Genomic DNA, 19,719 nt, shown 5'->3' on the forward strand with positions numbered 1-19,719 from the left:
CCTTACTCCTACGAGGTGACAGGTGCGTGATTGGATCCATGCAAGCTTAGCATTGGAAGGTGACCATATTCAAGACGTCACCATCTATGTAGGGGAGTCTTTCTCCTTTAGCTGCGCTCATCATAGACCACCCTGACCCTTGTGGAGCAGAGCCCGATCTTCCTCGGCCTGCACTTGGTATGTCTTTTCCCTTGGTACCATGGTTTTACGGTGGAGGACATGGACACGACACACCCTATACCCCGCTTTCTGGTGATGCTCCACTTATTGGGGCTCCCAAGAGAGTTCAAAGCCATTCTCCTGCCCATTGGTTGAGCTTTTGGCATGCTGTTGGAGTCCCCATCGGACACAGCAGCTTCGGTTGTAGCGGATGACGGGGTCCTAGACTTCGGCTAGTAGTGGAGTGCCTAGAGTCTCTCCTAGAGGAGATCTACCTCATGACACTAGACGGGGGGAGTACAGAGGATAGAGATCTCAGGGCTGCCGGACTAGTGCCTTTGATGTCGACTTATGGGGCACATGGCACGGGATTGCCCTAGAGGTCAGAGATGAGCCCCCCCTCCCCCTCCCCCCCCCAAAAAAAAACCCCCCGCAGATGCACCAGGGGTAGTAGAGTGCGCCACAGGTAGCGAGACCTCAACTTGCTTAGAGCCAGCAGCATCAGCATAGCAACACAAGCAACATGAGTCCCAGACCCCTTGGGTGGAGCCATTCAAAGGGAAGTGGACGGAATATGGAAAGAAAAAGAAAAAGCGAAGAAAGCAGGTTGAGCGGAACCGCAGAAGAAAGGTGAAGGCAAAGAAGAAGTTGCGGGCAGAGAGTGAGGATGCTTCCCAGGTGCAAGCTGTGCACCCAGGAAGTGCCCCCTTTGTACATACGCCCATAGACACAGAGGACTTTCTTTGACCTTCTAGATCACCCAAAGCGGATTGGGGCTCAGGGCATACATCCATAGGTTCAATAGTAGGATGTGGGATCCTCCGAGGTTTTGTGTTAGCTGCCCCATCTACCCCCCCCTCTCGGGGAAGAGGCCCCAGGACCATAGTCGCCGGTGCAACAGAGGGGCTGTAGAGTTGTAGACTGCAGTAGCTTCAGCGACAGCCTCTTCTTTGGCTAGCCCCCCCACCTGTCCTTCATCCTCCTCCTACCCCTCCCCCTCCCTCGCATCCTTATGCCGCCCGCCCTCGCCTCCTGATATAGCTTCCGCCTCCACTTGCCCTTCCTCTCCCCCTTTGCTACAGCAGCCCCTTCCCCCTCCTTTGCCTCCTTCGTCCCCATCTCCTCATCCAAGCCGGAGGTGCTCCCTTAGCCCGCAGGCCAGAGGAAAGCAAGGGCCTCTATCCCCACCCTACCTGCTCAGGCTGAGACTCCCCCCCATCAATAGACCAGATCTATCTAGGACACAGCCTCTTTGACCACGTCTGGAATAGGTGGCCACTTCTTTCAGCCACCGGGTCCAAGCTTGCATCCTAGGCAGCTGTTACCCATGGAGTTCTGGAGACTGGGACCGTGGAATTATCTCGAGGTTCTCGACGTGTTATCCTCTGGCTTTGGAGATGACCGTGCTAATTTTATAGCCCCTCAAAGGGGGCTCTATCGGCTTGGTTGACTCCCATACCCATCCTTTCTGGAGCTTCACTTCTCCATCGAAGAGAAGAAATGGACCTCGTTTGTTTGACTCTATGATGAGTGAGCAGATGTCTCTCATGGTGGAGTAGTGGATGGGCCCGCAAGGGATTGACTTGTGGCTCAACCACGGGGACTTTATCATTTATTAGGTTGGCTTTTCCGCATCGCGACTGGTAGAGGGCTTGGTAGTCTCCGTGATTTGTCTGCCCCCAGTTGAGATCACGCATCCGATCTATTGGATGCTTCAGCAATGTGCCGACAGGTTTGGGGTAGGCATTTCCTTTATGGTGCACTGGGCATGGAAGGTCGGCATTGAACCGGTCATGCCCCTAGTACGCAAACACGCATAGATATGGACTACTCTCCTTCCAAGCTCCCCCTGAAGTCATAGAAGTCCAAGATTGTGGTGTAGGCTCCCGTACACAGACGAGCCTTGTTCACTTTGTCCTCCCCGTGAGCTGGACCATGGTTAGCTTGAATGTGCACGGTCTCCATGATCTTGAAGGAGCCAACTGCAGTACTTGTTACTCCGGAAGGAGTTGTAGAGGGCAGTGGTAGGATGTGCAGTGGATTTTCTTCTAGTTGTTTTCAACAATAGATATCAGATGTCATCATTACTTGCTTCCGGGAAGAGGCCCAGAGGTGTGGTCTCCCGTAGTAGGCTGCAGCGGATGCTGTGACAATTCTCTAGGATAGGTGTCCCTCTGCGCGTCATAATGCGGCACAGCAGTGGTCGAGTCAGTTTCTTGAGAGTAGGGATGCGGAGACTTGTCCAGTCACTGCCAGAGGGAGACAGAGAGATGGATGGGAGCCTAGACTCATTACACTGGCAGTTGATCTGGATACTGGGCTGTCTAGGCAAGTCATGGTTTATCGATCCCCCTAGCATTCCGGATTTGTAGGTCCCTCAGTGGCGACTTTGGCTCTTGGAGGGCTGCCCCCTTCGGGAGATTCAGTGGGACCCAAGAGAATGGTTATGGTCATCTAGGGTAGGTCACATGGAGAGGGTGGAGGAGATACCCTTCTTCTCCTACACGACACGGATTGGACGGCAACTACAGGTGGAGACATTGCCTTGGACTTCTTCGAGAGGGAGACATTGGGGGGAGTAGCAGGTATCTCAAGAGGTTCGATCTCAGTTTTAAACCCCTGAAGATCTCATACTTCTTTTAGTTGACCGCTCACGTGGGTCTGTCATAATCAGAGCAGATGAGGGTGGATGGGCACTGCCATAGTCGCATGGAGGGTGTCCTTGAGACAATTCTGCACTACGTTTGGAGCTGCTTGAGTCCCCAGAGGATCTGGCTAGGTTCCCTTCGGATTGTGGCCCGGATGCAGAATTTCCACCAGGTGTGGAACATCTAGGTTGCGCGTTGCAGTCTAGTGATGGGAGGTGATTGTGTTCCACCGGCGGCCACCCTGGTTGCTATTTGGTAGGATATCATCTATACTCTGTGCGGCATCTAGGAGTGCAAGGCATCAGACTCTAGAACGATTAGCGAAAGGCGGGAGCATTGTTGCTGTCACCAGTTGGGGCTTCTCCCAAGAAAATAAAGAATAATCTTTATTAGAATTGACTTTGGTCAAAGAATGGTTAAGTTAATTAACCAATAATAAGTTTTATTGTTTTACTTTTGCTTTGCATAAGTAAAAAGAGAATTGTGGGGATGCCCACAAGGCACTAGAAATAGTCCAAGAACTAGAATGCATGCATTACACTAACCTTAAATGGGTTAAAGTGTTAAATGTTGTTTGTGGCAATGTGTAGGACCAAGGAAAGTGCAAAGAAGCCCTAGAATTAGGGGAAAAGTGCAAAAAGCAGGTCCTACCAAAGGCACAAAGAATATGAAAGTGGGCGCTTATATGGAGGAGGGCCCCAGCTAGGCAAACAAGCAGAAAAAGCAGCACAATTCTCAAGAAAAGCCCTAAAAGCAGCAGAAAAAGCTAGAAAGCTTGGTTTTTGTATAAAAGTAGCTTTTAGGAAGAACAAAAGCATAAAATAGCTTTTAAAAAGCACTAAAGCTAGAAATAGATTTCAGAAAGCAGGTTTAGCTTTTTGCTAGGCCAAGTTTATAAAAGAAGAGCCAAAGAGCTCAAGATCATTCAGTTTTGTACTCAGTTCATGCTCTTGTGAAGAGCCAATTGTACAAAGACTATTTTCTATTGCAATAAAGACCTTCGCGGGGGGCCAGCCCTTCTTTTTGGCCCCTAGTGCTGTGTTCTTGCTTCTCTCCCTCATCTCCGAGCTACTCTACTTGTCGGCAATCACGTTTCAACAAGCTCTTCAAAGTTCCCATGCTTTGTTCAAGTTCCGGTTACAGATTCTAGTGCAGAAGCAAATTGCGATTTCTTCTACCGAGCCTGTCTTGGATTGCGTGCCAGGTTCTTGAGCCCGAGCGTGTTTCCTTTGCTGTGATTCTGTGCCAGAGTGTTCCCTTTGCTGCGATTTTGGTTTCTACGCGCGTGGATTGAAGCCCGTAAGCGCCTACAAGCCGTGCTCGGGAACCGAGGAGGAATTTGCGATTGGTTTGAGGGCTGTTCATTGGTATAGTTGCGGTTTCAGCTGCAAGGCATGGCTTGCAGGTGTTTTTAACATTCTCACACTGCGAGGGATTCGCTGGTTGTATAGTCCCCCCTTGGTTGCTAGCCCCTGTCCCGGAGATACCCTAGACAATGAGTTGGGTTTCCGGGATGCAGGCTGGCCTGCGCCAGGCTTGAGGGTTTTTCCGGTCGGCGCCTTCGGGACAGCTGACTTGTATGGTTTCGTTTTCAAGCATTAATAGAAAGCTCTTTTTTTTGTCCAAAAAAAGAAGACATGGTGGTAGCAGCATGGACCATTTATACCAGTGTGTTTGGGGCATGGGCCAGGTCTGCATCATCTCCAAGGGGGTTCGGTAGCTCATGGGACAAGTGAGTCATATACATCGCATCCAGGGCATGGTCAAAGCGTATCTGAACACGAATGGCAGCTGGCAGGTCCCGTCCTGTGCTTGGTGTGGTGGTGATATGCTGAATGCCAGATAGGAGTGGTCGTGCTAAATGGGGGGGGAGGGACCTGAGATCATGTACATGTGTCACAAAGCCCATAAAGTAATCCACTATCCTTGTCCCCTCTTCATGTGGGAAACAAGTGAGCTCTCTGGATGATGGCCATCTGAGAAGGCGGTTATATATGATCAAGTCATGCATTGTTCCATCTCTAGTAGATGTCGGCCATATCATGTGACCTGTGGTGCATCCTCTGAGTGCCTTGCTATCTCGAGCTCTGCTGGATAAATCTTCCATACTCTTAAGGGGGAGCAGCTCTAAAGTCAAGCATGCCAACCTGTCTACTCCCCGTCCGTGCGTTGAAGTCATCTAGACGAGAATCTCCCCTTGCCTAGAGAACTCTGTGATATCACCATATATCGTCTTGTATAGGCTGTGACCCTCTGTGGTGACCTCATGCACAGTGGGAAGTCGCACACTGCGATAAAGATAAGTCGTGCATCAGGTGGCTGAACTCATATCCACATGTGGCATGCGTGCTGCTCCCTCGGCATCCAATATAAGCGGTCTCAGATGTGATCTGAACAGGACTGCCACCCCTATTTTGTTGAGATTGGCGGGGACATCGGATGTGTTAGAAATGACCCAACAGAGGGTACGCACAGCGGAAGACTGATAGTAATGCCTAGGAGCTCACACAGTGTGGTGTGGGGTGTGGAATCACAATCTTCTTTAACTTATGTGCATAGAATAGATGTGCAGACTCATCAATAGACAATGAACCAACCAGATAGAGAAACCACCAAAATAATATATTTCCGTCCAAAGCTATAGACACAATACAAAAGAGATCGATCCAAAGTCCCACCAATGGTGTGGTCCTCTAATCTTACCCCAATGTCCTTCTTGTATCTGCCAGTTATCTCTAGACTCGAGCCCGCGTGCTCCACCTGGAGCGTCTATAGACTTTCCGTCTAGAATGGTTCTCTCTACCTTATTGCCTGTCAATCAGCCTAGGTAGGCAGCACTTACTAGCTCAGTCTGCAGCCCTCTTTAGGTCTCCTTCACCTCCTGGGAAAAGGCCCAAGGAAGCCCTGTCTGCTGTAAATCTGCTGCTCCAGAGAATGAGATATGAGGACACAAAGGCCCTCCTTATATAGGGCACAAGGCCCTCCAGAACCAACCGACCAGCCAGCCCTAATTGGGCCAACTGGCTGGTCTGTAGCCGCCCTAACCAACCAACCAGATGGTTGGCTGGTTGGCTGCCTATCCAGCCCTATTTATGGCCCTTTTCCAGCCCTTTGTTCCATGCAGGGCCCAGCCCCTTTGGACTGCTTACCCCGCCACCTGCCAGCCCTGTTTCCATGCCATAGACCTGCCCAATACCTGCTGCAACAGTGCGACTCCATGCTGCTACTGATCCGCCTCTGCGCATGCTCTCCTCATTTGGGGGCTTACAGATGGGGAGGTGACCTTTCCAATGCCCCCTCTCACCAACACATCTCGGCCCAATGCCCAGTGCCAACACGTCGATGACGATGCTCCAGTAACTCCTTGGTCGTAGTCCTCTGGGACATTTCGGTGTCAAAATCTTTTCTTGCCTTTTCATCCAATGGCTCCTGCTCCACCAGGTCTGGTTCTGCTTCTGCACACCATCCTAGTACACAGGTCCATCTTTGGTAGCACCTCCTGGCACCACCTCCTTCAGTCACGTTCCTGCCTTTGAACTCGAGCAATCGAGCCGTCACAATCTTCCAGTTGTCTCCCTTATAATGAGTGAACAACCTGGAGTCTTCCAGGCACCATGCTTTGAGGGTCTGTTTCAACCCGTCCTTCCTTTGGCAAGGTCTGCAACCAATGAATATTTCCAGATAACTTGGACCATGAACTCTCGCTGAGTTCTCAAGCAGATACTCTTCTGGCTTCATTACTCTTTGTCCATCACCTTCTAGCAATCTGCGTCTAAGATTTGAAGAAGCACCAATACTTCCCCTTCTGCCTTCGAAGAAGGCTAATTCATTCCAATCTCGTATCTCCTGAGAAAAATGAAGAGCAGAGTCTCTCCATAGCATGCTATAAAGGCTCAAATGCAAATATCAAGTACATACTAGGTTGTTGTATTGCGTGTGTGTTTGCTTTGAAAGCAAACCCTGTACCTCATCGAGGCACCCACCAAGAGCCTGTGTAATCCTGTACTGTCCCCTTTTGAAGAACAACATTCATTTGACCATGAGACCCCAGGGCCCTCCATGGAATCCACCCTCGTGTTAGTGTCAACAGCCATGCACCTGGAAGATACCAAGCGCTCAATGCTGTCCTTCACCTTTACAAAGGCATCTGACTCCTCGTCGATCCACATCTCTATGTCAGGCATCCTCACTATGATTTCTTGGTCAACATATTTGACCTCGGTAACACTTGGTGATGTCACTAGGAACAACTCTTTGATTACCACATTTGCTTTGGCCTCTCCCTCTGAAACTGAGTCGGACTCCTTTTTGTTTTTTCGATCCGCCTTTTTCTTTCTGCAGTCCTTTGCAAAATGTCCTGGCGTATCACAGTAGAAGCACTTCTTTTTCTGCTTCCTTTTCAAAGTCTCCTCGTCGTCAGAGTTGTCTTTTTTGGACTTGCCACTGTTAGGCTTGCCCTTTCCTTTGCCATCGTAATCCTTCGCCAGCATCGCCTTGTCATCTTTGTCCTCGTTGTAGAGCTTCTTCCGAGCTTCCTCTTGTAGCAATAATGGACCCAACTCCTTAAACGTCAGAGGTTTGGTCCTCTGTCCTGCTGTCACGGTCGTAACAAAGCTCTTGAAACTCCAAGGTAGTCTCCTCAGTACCATCGAGGCCAAATGGCACGAGTTTGTCTTCTGACCAACTATTGCCAGTTGATCCCTCAAGACCTTGACCTTCGTCAAGTGGCTATGTACCGTATGTCCTTCTTCCATATCAAGATTGTAGAGTTGATGCTAAAGAAGCAAAATCCGGGAGGTATTGTCCGTCTCGTATAGATCCTTCAAAGTGATCCACGCCTCTACTGACGTCTCGGCCATCTGGATATGTGGAAGAACGGAGTCCGCCGTAGCCCTTATGATTAATGCTAGGGCATGGGCATCTCTATCTTCCCAGGCTTCGAGCTCCTCTCTATCTATTGCCATGAATATCTTCCCTTGCCTATCCACACTGTCCTCCGGCTTTGCCTCCACTCCTGTTGTCAGCTTCCACAACTTGCGAGCCACTAAATGGCTCCGGATTTTCACCTTCCAGATCGGGTAGTTGGTCTCGTCTAGTTTCCTAGACTCTCCGAAGTTAGGGATAGTGAATGAGAGAAAACTGGGGGAGGAGCAAGGGAGAGCAAGGGCTGAAGAGGCTGTAGAGGTCCACATCTCTGCTGTTATACCACACAGCAAAGTCAACCAAACTCAATTTTTAGTAGACCAGAACTCTGAATGCACCTGACTGAATCTGAGTCACGCTCCTTCTCACAAGGGCACTCCAGTCGTGAAAGTCGATTCCCTAGAGGTTCCGAATCAGGGTCGTCCTTTAGCAAGGTCCCTGCCTTCAGGCTCCCATACCTGTGAGCCTCCTACTTGGGCTCTGATACCATGTTAGAAAGGACCCAACAGAGGGTACGCTCAGAGGAAGACTTATAGTAATGCCTAGGAGCTCACACAGTTTGGTGTGGGGTGTGGAATCACAAACTTCTTTAACTTATGTGCATAGACTAGATGTGCAGACTCATCAATAGACAATGAACCAACCAGATAGAGAAACCACCAAAATAATATATTTCCGTCCAAAGCTATGGACACAATACAAAAGAGATCGATCCAAAGTCCCACCAATGGTGTGGTCCTCTAATCTTACCACAAGGTCCTTCTCCTATCTACCAGTTATCTCTAGACTCGAGCCCACGTGCTCCACCTCGAGCGTCTGTAGACTTTCCGTCTAGAATGGTTCTCTCTACCTTACTGCCTGTAAATCAGCCTAGGTAGGCAGCACGTACTAGCTCAGTCTGCAGCCCTCTTTAGGTCTCCTTCACCTCTTGGGAAAAGGCCCAAGGAAGCCTTGTCTGCTGCTCCTGTCTGCTGTAAATCTGCTGCTCCAGAGAATGAGATATGAGGACACAAAGGCCCTCCTTATATAGGGCACAAGGCCCTCCAGAACCAACCGACCAGCCAGCCCTAATTGGGCCGACTGGCTGGTCTGTAGCTGCCCTAACCAACCGACCAGATGGTTGGCAACTTGGCTGGTTGGCTGCCTATCCAGCCCTATTTATGGCCCTTTTCCAGCCCTTTGTTCCATGCAGGGCCCAGCCCCTTTGGACTGCTTACCCTGCCACCTGCCAGCCCTGTTTGCAGGCCATAGACCTGCCCAATACCTGCTGCAACAGTGCAACTCCATGCTGCTACTGATCCGCCTCTGCTCAGCCCTTGTCTGGACCCTGGCGCACCCTGCACACCTTCTGTATGCTGCCCTGCAGCAGCCCATACTGATCCGTACAGTGGCTGTCGCCTTTCTCTAGTCATACCTTGCCCTAGGTCTCCCTCCCCCATGCTCTCCTCATTTGGGGGCTTACAGATGGGGAGGTGACCTTTCCAACAGGATGTGGCCTTATCAGGTGTCCCTGTCATGAAAGTTGCCATTGCATTTTCCAAATCTTGATTCCCCCGTGTCTTTCTATAGACCCTCGTGTTGGCATATTGTATCCAATGTATACAATTGACAGTCTTTTCTTTACTGCATGCTCAAAACTCTGCTGTACTCTACTTTTTTTGATGTTTACACCTCTTGCAAGGGCCTCGTGAGCATTCATTAGTGTGCAGACAGTTTCTTTGACGGTTTAGCCTTGGATCTTGATGGGTTCTTGGCAGGTTTCCGAGCCGTGGAGGTTCGTTCTTACGCAGATGTCTGTCCTGGGCAGCTAATGGGGAGCTTGTGGCACCTCCATTTGACCTGGGGTCCCTGAACAGATGCTTGTGGTCATGGAGAGGAGGGTTGGCCCTTCATCTACAGTTGCAGCAGGTCTGAGGGCAAGTTGGAGCAGCTACTCGCCTTTTCCTTGATGATAGCGTCGTTTCTTGATGTAGTTCTTGGCCTTGGACAAGCAGCATTGCTTCTGGGCGGGCGTTGGGCAGGAGAGCCCCGGTATACAGAAGAAGTGAATCTAGAACAGGCCTGTTAGGGGTTCCAAGGAGGGGGACAGAAATTGCAACTTTCTGTCGCGATTTGTGGAGCTAGTGCTGATCCTAGTGCTGGTGGCGATGCTCATCCCGTGAGGCAGAGGCTAGGCTAGAGCGTGAGCTAGAGGGTGGTGGGGGGCTGGGAGGGAGGGTGGGCTGAGAGGGGAGCTTGTGAGAAATAAGCAAGCAGGATGCAAGGGAGCAGAACCTAAAACGTAGAGTAGTGCAATAGATAAGATAAGGAAATACATCTACATATTAGTTTGGGCATGCCCAAGATTCATTGACATGTGAGTTTGTTTGTTTTCCATGTATTCAGTTGGCGACAACAGTTCCACCACATTTTGAAAGCAGAACATCATATTCTGTGATGGGGGACAATCACCGGAGAAATCTCTGCTTCCTGGATGAATTGGGAGGATTGGATCTAGTTTAGTAATCATTTGTGTATAGCTAGTGTGTGTGCATAGTTCTCCCTAAATCTCCTCCTGAAAGCTCTTTGTTTATGCATTACATATGTGGCAGATAGAGGGACAGTGATGAGGTGTAAAGGTGGCTTCTAGGGTGCAGTGATGATACTGGTTATTGGATGGGGCTGTGGCTCTTTTGCTGCTATTTGTGCGGTCTCTGAATGTGGTTCTTTTGTTTGTGGATTCCAGCGATGGCAGTGAGAATGGAGGAGCCAGGTAGGCATGAAAATGTCTTGAGTGATGGAGGTGATGGGGAAGGCACGAGGGAGGGCTGATCAAGGGTTCATGACTTTGGTAACTACTTGTGTTGTGTCTTGATGCAATTTCCCTAATGTTATTGTTTTATAACGGGGGCTATTTAATTAGTGGAGGGGCTCCTCTTCTACTTTGGTAACTACTTGTGTGGGGTCTTGATGCGATTTTCCTAATGTTCTTGTTTTGAAGCAGATGCTATTTGCTCCTCTCTCACCCATGGCTGCTCCTTCAGAAGGCGGGATGCCAAGATGGATGAGCAATATGCAGGTATTCTTCACATACTATGTAAGAGGTTCTTGAGGTGAATATGCACTGAGGATGTTGAGTGAATATGGGCATCTGGCTTATTAAAAGGGTGTGTGTTGCATGAATGTGCATCCAAAGATGGATTTTTTTTTCAAGAAAAATCCAAAGTTGGATTAGATGCAGTAGTGCTTACAAAGTGTCTGTTAAACCACCATTGTTTATGTTTGGAAGAGAAGGCCAGAAATATACTCTTTATACCTACTCTATAAGTGGAACGATTTCTATAGAGATTGAACTCTACTTCAGCTGAGCTGCAAGTAACTTAAGCTAATTTAATGGTGGGCAGCAAAGGATATATACATGGTGGATAAACTGCTAGGGTCAGGCCATGGACCTTAACCCAAATGCTCCAATGAGTTCTGTAGAGCTCTCTGGTTGGGTGGTGATTTTTCCAGAAGGTGCTCCATAGTTTGTGATCTCCATCTGTTATTTGATGGAGTTGATGTCAGGGCCTAACCAAGGTTGAGGGTCATTGTAACAATTTCACATAACACACAATCATAACACTGGGTCATTTATAACGGAAGGGTGACACATACCGGTAACCTTCACAAAATAGAGACCATTTGCAAGCAGCCCAGTGTCGTAAAGAATGAACATATGGCATGAACAGCCATGTTGCAAATGGAATAGGCCTTCACCAACAATTTTGTTTCCAGGTTCTACTTATACTCGATGATTGGAGGTCAAGGTCCTTTATTAGTAGATAGAGTGGAGTTACATCAAAAACAAAATTTTGACACCTCTAAACGTTTGAATGTGCCCCTGGCCTGTTCCATATAGGCCCAAAAGTAACCCCACCCAAAACCCCCTTCAAGGCTTCAAGCTTAAAACTTATTATGTGCATAATGGATTAAATTTGCGACCACTAGCATCATGTATCCTTTGATGTATCTCAAGATTTCCCTGGCTGCTTTCCAGTGAGACTGCTTTGGATTTTCCATAAACTATGCAAGTGAGCTAACTACATAACAAATATCTAGCCTTATGATAGTCAGATATATAAGAGATCCGATGAGATGTCGATAGTACTTGTCATTGACTGTATGCTTTTATTGATATTTGGTAAGTTTCAAACTCTGATCCATGGGTGGCTGCAATCTTGCAATCTTACGTGCGATGATTTATCAATCTCTTCCTTGACCCGGTTTGCATAGTTCAGGTTCATCCGTTAACAGTGTTACCAGATCGGTTTGGCATATTCCTTAGCCAAACACACTTGTACCATACATATTGCATTGAATGTTTATGGCCCAAGCCCTCGTGCAAATTATCAAGGTGCGAGCAAATTCGTTTTGCTGAGAGAGCAAGAAAATGAATTCAGGCAATCACAAAGGTCACAGTACTAGGATCTAGAACAACACAGCTGGACCCTCCTGCCGAAGGTAATTCTATTGCTTGAGAAATCTGATTACAAAGGAGAAATCTGTCCGCTTCGCCTTCCATCATGAAAGCCACGTACAATGTACAAGCGAGAGGGAAGCCGTGTGCCAATCAGGAGCTACTAATCCTAGCACTCATTCCAACTAGAATTAAGTTACATGCCATAAGGGGCAACTTCTGGGGCCTTCCAGGCTTGTGGTCACCTGCTGGGGTGCTCTCTCTTGGAAGATGGCACAGCTCCTTAATGTTGGAATGGTCACCTCCCCATCTGTAAGCCCCCAACACACAGGCTGCCATGTGGGCAGCTATCCATACATGGCCAATGGGCTAGCAAGAAGGGTACATGGCAAGTCGTGGAGCTCCTGATGTACGGGGCAGACACGTGGACATCAAGAACCTGCAGCAGCCTGATTGTGCAGGGATTTCCAGCAAGGACAGACGGCGCTTCAGTACAGAGAAGGTACGGGATGCATACATGGCTGTACGGGGCTGGTATATGCCTGACAGGAGGCAAGGATGCTGCAGCAAAGAGGCACAACCATGGCGCTGCAAACAGGGCAGACTGGAGCCTGCAGGAGGGCCCGCAATAGGGTGCATATGGCCTGGGCCAGTGGCGCAGTGCCACGTGGCCAGGTGGGTACAGATGGGCCAGCAAGAGGTCCCTTGTAGGACTGGTTGGGCTGAGCCAACCAGGTCGGTTGGCCAGCCAACCTAGCAGACCAGCCAGTCGGCCCATTTAGGGCTGGCTGATCAGTTGGTTCAAGGGGGCCTTGTGGCCTATAAAAGGAGAGGCCTCAGGCCTCATTTCATATCCAACAGTTCAGCAGGAAAGTAGCAGACAAGAGCAGCCAGAAGCCAATCCCTTGGGCCTCACACTAGGGGTGAAGGAGAGTGGAAGGTGTGCTGCAGACTGAGTTCCCTAGAGGCTGGACCTTGGCTGTCTTCTAGGGCAGCAAGATGTTGTGATCATATCTTATGGAGCAGCACTTCAGCCAACAGATAGGAGCAGCACTAGACCTACCTTAGGCCTATATCCAAGAGGTGAAGGAGGTACAGAGAAGCTGCAGACTAAGTTGAGAAGGGCTGCCCACCTAGGTTGAGGTTCTGGACAGCAAGGCGGAGAGGATCACTCTAGACAGAGAGTCTACATTTGCTCAAGGTGGAGCACGCGGGCTCAGAGATCTAGAAGTGCTTGACATTTAGTAGGAGAACCTTTTGGTATTGTATCCTGTCCTACTTTGTGGACGGACGGAAATATAAAGAGTTGCTTCTATATTGTTTCTGAGCATTGTCTGTTTACTGGCTTGCACATCTTTGCACATTAAGTTAAGAAGTCTGTGATTCCACACCCCACACCACACAATGTGAGCTCGTGGGCAATACTATCAGTCTTCTGCTGTATGTACCCTTTGTTGGGTAATTTCTAACACTTAATTCCAGGATAATAAACAACTCTCGAAACCTGCAACAAGTAATTGAAAGCACACAACCAGGGCACCCATTAGTTGTTAGCCTTTCGCATGCAAATTAAATACCTAGACTAACTCTAGTCTATGCTGTTGTCCTCACCATGCAAACCAGTACGCAACCAAAAATACTCTGGTTAACCGAGGTTAAACCTCTTGACCATAGCCAAGTCCTCTTGATTGTAGTCAGGTCTTTCTAACCAAGGTCAGCTCTATGGTTCTTTGGTTGACTGTAGTCAACCCTCCTTGACTGAAGTCAAGTCTCTTGGCAATGGCCAAGTCTCTTTGATTGTTAGTCAATGCTTTGACCAAAGTCCAATAAAAATATTTGACTCTTTGACCACAGTCAAACATAAAAAGAAATACTGATTTATAACATGGGAAATTGCAATTTTCCTCGGCTTCCAATCAGTTGACCTCAACTGAAAAGCCTCTTTTTAGAGGTTGAGAACCTATAGATAGTCGGAAAGAAGATCCTCATCCATCCATTTGGCATTCAATGCTGAATAATTCTTGAATTTGACATGATATCGGTAGGTAACCTTGCCCCTAGGTCCCTGCCTGGCAGTATGATACACAATCTGCGCAGGTTGGAGGATCTCCTCCAGCTCTTCCACCTCTAGTGGGTCTTCCAAGATAGGCTCTGTAGGCCCCGGCCCTTGATATCTTTTTAGAAGACTCACATGGAAAGCATTGTGAATCTTCGAGTGCTCTGGCGATTCCAACCTACAAGCTACCTGATTAATTTTGTCAATGACTCTAGTCAAACCATAATACCTGGTAGACAACTTAGGGTAAACTTTTTCTTTGCCTTTTAGCTTGTGGAGCCTAGATTTGTCAAACTTTAAAAACACCCATTCACCTGCTTTGACGTCTAGCTTTCATCTATCATTTTCGGCAGCCCATTTATGCTTTTCGTGGTATCTTTCAATTGCTGTTCGAACTTGCTCAATGCTGTTTTGAGATCTTTGACATACACATCTGCTGCAAAGATCTCATTTTTTGTCTTAAAGATCCGTGGTAAGATTACCTTTCCATAAATAAACCTCAAATGGGGTTTTCCCGTAGAGCTTTGTGGATAGTGTTATGGTACGCAAACTCTACCAATGGGAGATACTTTTCCCCTTTTGATTTCTTCAGCCACATAGCATTTCAAAAGATCAAGAACAGTTGAATTGGCTACTTCACCTGTTTGGGGATGAAGAGAAGAAGAAAAATTCAGTTTAGTCCCCATATTGTCAAATAATGCTCTGTAGAATAGGCTGGTCATCCTAGGATCTCGATCAATGACTATGGACTTGGGCATCCCATGGTGCTTAAAGATCTGGGTGAGAAAAATTTTGGCCATGTGATCTGCCTTGATTGTCTTCCATACATGAATAAAGCGGGCCAGCTTGCTGAACCTGTCAATAATAGTCTAGATCCTATTATTATCTGTCTTGGATCTTGGCAGGTCAAAAATAAATCCATTGCTATGCTCTCCCACAGTGCCTGTGGTACATTGGGAGAGTCCAAATCCCATCATTACTTGTCTTTGAAGTTTGATCTTGGCAGGTCAAAAATAAAGTCCATAGCTATGCTCTACCATGGTGCCTATGGTACCGGAAGAGGCATCAATAGGCCAGGTGTTTTCTGTCTATCATACTTAACCTTATGGCATACAAGGCTTCCTGTGACAAACTGATATATATCCTTACGTATAGCTGGTCAGTAAAAATCTCTCTCCAAAGCTTGGGTGGTTGAGGCGATACCTCTAGGGAGGTGCATGACACTCCTCCATAATCTTCTGTCTCATGGATCTAGTGATGCATAAACAATCATTCTTCATGATATAGCCATCCTTCAAAGACCAATGATTATTAGGCAATCCCTCCTCCAGAGTCTCCATAATCTCCCCAAAGTCTAGATCTCCTGCATACTGATCCTTCATATCTTGAAGGCCCTAATGATAGGCAATAGTGACATTATATGCACCTGTGGCCTACGAGAGAAGGCATCTGCAATTGTATTCTGTGCTCTTGGCATATGGACAATCTGAAAATGGAACATGGACAGGAAATTTGTCCATTGCATGTGCTTTTTTGAGAGCTTTGTTTGTGTCAAAAAGCATCTAAGACTTTGATGATCAGTCTTAACAGTAAAATCAGCTCGCAACTATTAATGTTTCCAAGTTGTCAATGCATGAATTAAAGCCAATAGCTCCTTCTCATAAACCTGCGAATGTCTTTCTACATCCCTCAAGTCTTTGGCTTTGATAAGCCATTACATGTCCTTCCTGCTGCAAAACAGCTCCAATGCTGTCCCTCCAGGCATCACATTTTACCATAAAGGATTTATATAGATCGGGAACTATGAGCACCAGTCCTATAGTAAGCTTCTCGTTGAGGGGATTGAAGGCTGTCCGTTGGCATTTCCCCATCGAAAAATAGCATTCTTTTTGGTTAATTCATGAAGAGGGGCAGCCAATTCTGCAAAGTATCTGATGAAACGACGTAGTACGAGCATAAACCAAGAAAGCTCTGTAATTTGTGAACAGAACGCAGCTCTGGCCACTCAACAAATGGCCTGAATCTTAGCAGGATCCATCTACACCCCATGTTGAGAGATTCCGTGCCCCAAATGATGAATCTTTTCCAGGAAGAAGTCACTCTTTTTAACATTGATATAGAGCTGATGATTATGCAGCTCCTAGAAGACAATGGTTAGATGTTTTTGGTGTGGCTTCAGACCCTGAGGAAACAAGTATGTCATCAAAGAAGCTGCCTGTCAAATGCCTATGAGGCCTGAAGATTCGATCCATCATCCTATTGAAAGTGGCAGGGGCATTTGTAAGGCCAAAAGGCATAACCAGATACAAGCCAAAGGTGGTTCCGAAAGCCATTTTATGGTTATCTTGTGGTTGTATGTGAATCTGATGATATCTACTTTTAAGATCTGTCCTGCTAAACACCGTGGTAAGCTTGTCCAACACATTATCAATGCGTGGAATGGGAATCCTATTCTTGATGGTCATCTTATTCAGAGTGTGGTAAGTCCATGCACATCCGGAAAGAACCATCTTTCTTCTGAACCAAAAGCATAGATGAGCAAAAAGGGGAAGAGCTGTCGGAATCAATTCTATCTTGTGATCTTCAGGTCTCTCAGGAGGGTAACTCCTCGTGCAATGCATCTGAAAAATAATCTTTAAGACTTCGAAGAAACTGTAATTTCTGGTTTTCTGAGGCATATGCAATTGTTGCTGATTTATTTCCAACAGAAACATTAGATACAATAGGGATAGTCTCCCCTTTGTTCTTTACCCCTATGAGTGAAATCTAGATATCTTTGTGGCATAGATAAGTGTACTCCCAGTCGGTGAAACTAGGGATATACCCAGGACTACATCATGGTGCTTCAATGGTGAGATATAAAAGTCCTCCTGGTCAACATAGTCCTGCACATGGATGCATAGTTTCCCAATCAAAGGTGTTTTAGGCACTAGATTTCCATGGACATTTGATCGGCATCAAGTGCTCTGCCCAGATCCTTTGTCTGAATCCCTAGTCAGAGAGCCAAGTCTTTGGATATGAAATTAGCAGTGGCACCTATAAAAAAGAATAAGAGCTTGCTGATCATGAACTTTTTCCCATGAGAGGCATAACTCTTTGGCCTCTGGATCCAAAACATCTGGGACTCCTGTCGCCACTGCCTTGGGCGGTTCCTGTGTCTTCTTCTATGCTTTCAAGCCCAAAGGTCTCTCAGGACACTGGGGCAGCCATTTGTCCCGCATACCACACCTGAAGCACTTGCCTAGGTCGCAATCTGCTCATTAGTCAACTTAGATTTTCCCTTATGGTGCCTGCATCTGATCACCAACTTGGCTTTTGAAAATGAACCAGTTTCTTTTCTGTTCGAAGCAAGGCTGACCTCTTCTTATTGGCTGTTCTCCCTCTAGGTTTTTGCTCATACATGGGTTCTTCCATATGTATGAGGGCAGCCATTGAAGATGAATGCATCAAGTCCTGCAGATCCTGAATGTACTACGTATTGAAAAAAGCTTTGATTTTGGGAGCCTGGCCTGCCCTGTACTTGCGGACCTCATCATGAAGATGAAGGTCAGGAACAAACTCTCAGCAGTAGGTCAAGCTATGGATTCTACCAGAATGGCTAAGCTTTTACTTGGCATGCTTCTCGGGAGCTTAAAAAGCTTTGTTACTAAAACGATTGCAGGGCAACGGCCGGCACCAATTACTTTTGATGAACTTGTGCCTTTGCTTCTGCAAGAAGAGGCTCGAGAAAAGAAGGAAGGTGAATCTAGTGAGGACAAGGCCTTTACCATTTTTGAAACAAGAGCAAATGCAAGGGGAAGGGAAAGCATGTTAATGGCAAGCCCAAGAGGGACAAATCTTAGGATGATGGGGCCACTTTAGCTGGTGAGACTAAGAAGAAGAGAAAACATTCGAAGTGTCTCTACTACGATCCTCTAGGTCACTTTGTGAATGACTGCAGGAAAAAGAAAAAGAATCAGAAGAAGAAAGAGTCCAATTTAGAATCAAAGGAGTGGAGTCAAAGGATTCAACGAATGTGGTAGTCGGGGGAAAGCTTTCCTTGGTGACATCTCCAGGTATTACCGAGGTAAGATATGCGCACGTAGGTGTTACAGTAAGGATGTCTGACATTGAGTGTTGGTCTGGAGAGGAGTTAGAATCCTTTGTGAATGTGAAGGACAACAATGAGTGCTTGGAATCCTCTACGTGCTTGGCTGGTATTACTGGTACGATGGAGGATTCCTTGGAAGGACCCAAGGATTCAGGGTCAGATAGGAGCTGTGATACTGAAGGGGGCATTACAAGACTTTGCATGGAAATCGAGTGTGCCTACATGGGGTGCATGGTTTGCTTTCAGAGTACACAAACAAGCAAGATGACTTTCTGGTATGTGCATTATTTCATTATTGATTTGAACCTTAGGCTGGTTATTTGGTTGAAAGACGGGTTGAAACAAACCTTGGAAGCATGGTGTCTAGAAGACTCCAAGCTATTCAATTGTTGTGAGGGGGACAACGGGAAGATGCATGTATCAGGTTCACTCAGGGTCACTGGCGGGAACGTGACTAAAGATGGCGGTGCCATTTGCTATGGACTTGTGTACTAGGATGGTTTACTTACATGGGACCGGACGTGGAGGAGTAGGATCACTTCACCAACAGGTAACATTCATTATTGTTAGAGATTATTCATTTATTTCATCAACAGATATCATTCATTCATCAATAGATAACAATCATCAATTGAAGGACACATGGCATTGGCACAAGCTTATACAACTAAAAGAGATCTAGAAAAAGATATTTGGCATATGTGAACCATACACTAATACCAATTGAATTCTTTAAATTTGTTTAACGGAAAAATGTAAGCATCATATGTGAAAGTAATCCTTCTAGAATAGAAACCGTCACTCAAAAGTCATTTTTCTTGCAAAGGGTAAGCCTCACTTAGAGAATATTTTGAGTCCTTTTTCTTGCAAAGGGCAAGCCTCACTCAAGGCAAATACCTATACTTACATGGATAAAGAGTAAAATAAGACTTTGGATGGAAAGAAATGCTTTTATTAGGTTGTATAAGCCTCCCATTAGAAGCACAACTGTTAAAAGAATGTGGAAACCTCACGGATAGTATAAGCCTCATTAACAAGATAAGCGTTCAAGAAACAACATCAAGTCATGTAAGTCTCTTGCAAAGATATTACAATCAACAATTTGAAAATGTGATAGATGATATTCCAATTCATAGATCAAGTATATTTGAAATGACATTGCTAATAATAACAAATCTATATACTCAAGAAGCATAACGTTTAGATTTCAATCAAGAATCTAAGTTTGATAACATATGTGAAGATTATTTAGAAGAAAAATGATAATGTACTTAAGTCACGGGAATTCAAGGGTAAAACTCTAGCCTAAATGAAGACAATTGGAAGCGAGCACACCCATTAAAAGAATGGGTAACCCTCATCCAGAGTATAAGCCTTCATCAATATTATATGCCTTGAACAAGAA

General features: G+C 46.6%; 1 protein-coding gene across 4 annotated transcripts in view; it reads left to right on the forward strand.

Moving 5' to 3' along the window:
- Window positions 1–17,714, forward strand: part of LOC147902236 (pentatricopeptide repeat-containing protein At5g27110-like) — a 38,519-nt gene extending 20,805 nt beyond the window's left edge. The window contains exons 2-4 of one of the 4 annotated variants that reach the window (XM_087374917.1): window positions 10,456–10,560; window positions 10,714–10,788; window positions 17,611–17,714. The gene's annotated coding sequence lies outside the window, so the exon portion shown is untranslated. Of the gene's footprint in view, window positions 1–10,455; window positions 10,561–10,713; window positions 10,789–11,113; window positions 11,633–17,610 lie in introns of those variants that run through there. The other 3 variants (XM_087374916.1, XM_087374918.1, XM_087374920.1) reach the window with 3 other exon arrangements.
- The last annotated feature ends 2,005 nt before the right edge of the window (window positions 17,715–19,719 follow it).

The sequence above is a fragment of the Dipteris shenzhenensis genome, chromosome 5 (assembly GCF_047967505.1).
Source record: "Dipteris shenzhenensis isolate YYH24624 ecotype China chromosome 5, Dip_SZ_1.0, whole genome shotgun sequence".
NCBI lineage: Eukaryota > Viridiplantae > Streptophyta > Polypodiopsida > Gleicheniales > Dipteridaceae > Dipteris > Dipteris shenzhenensis.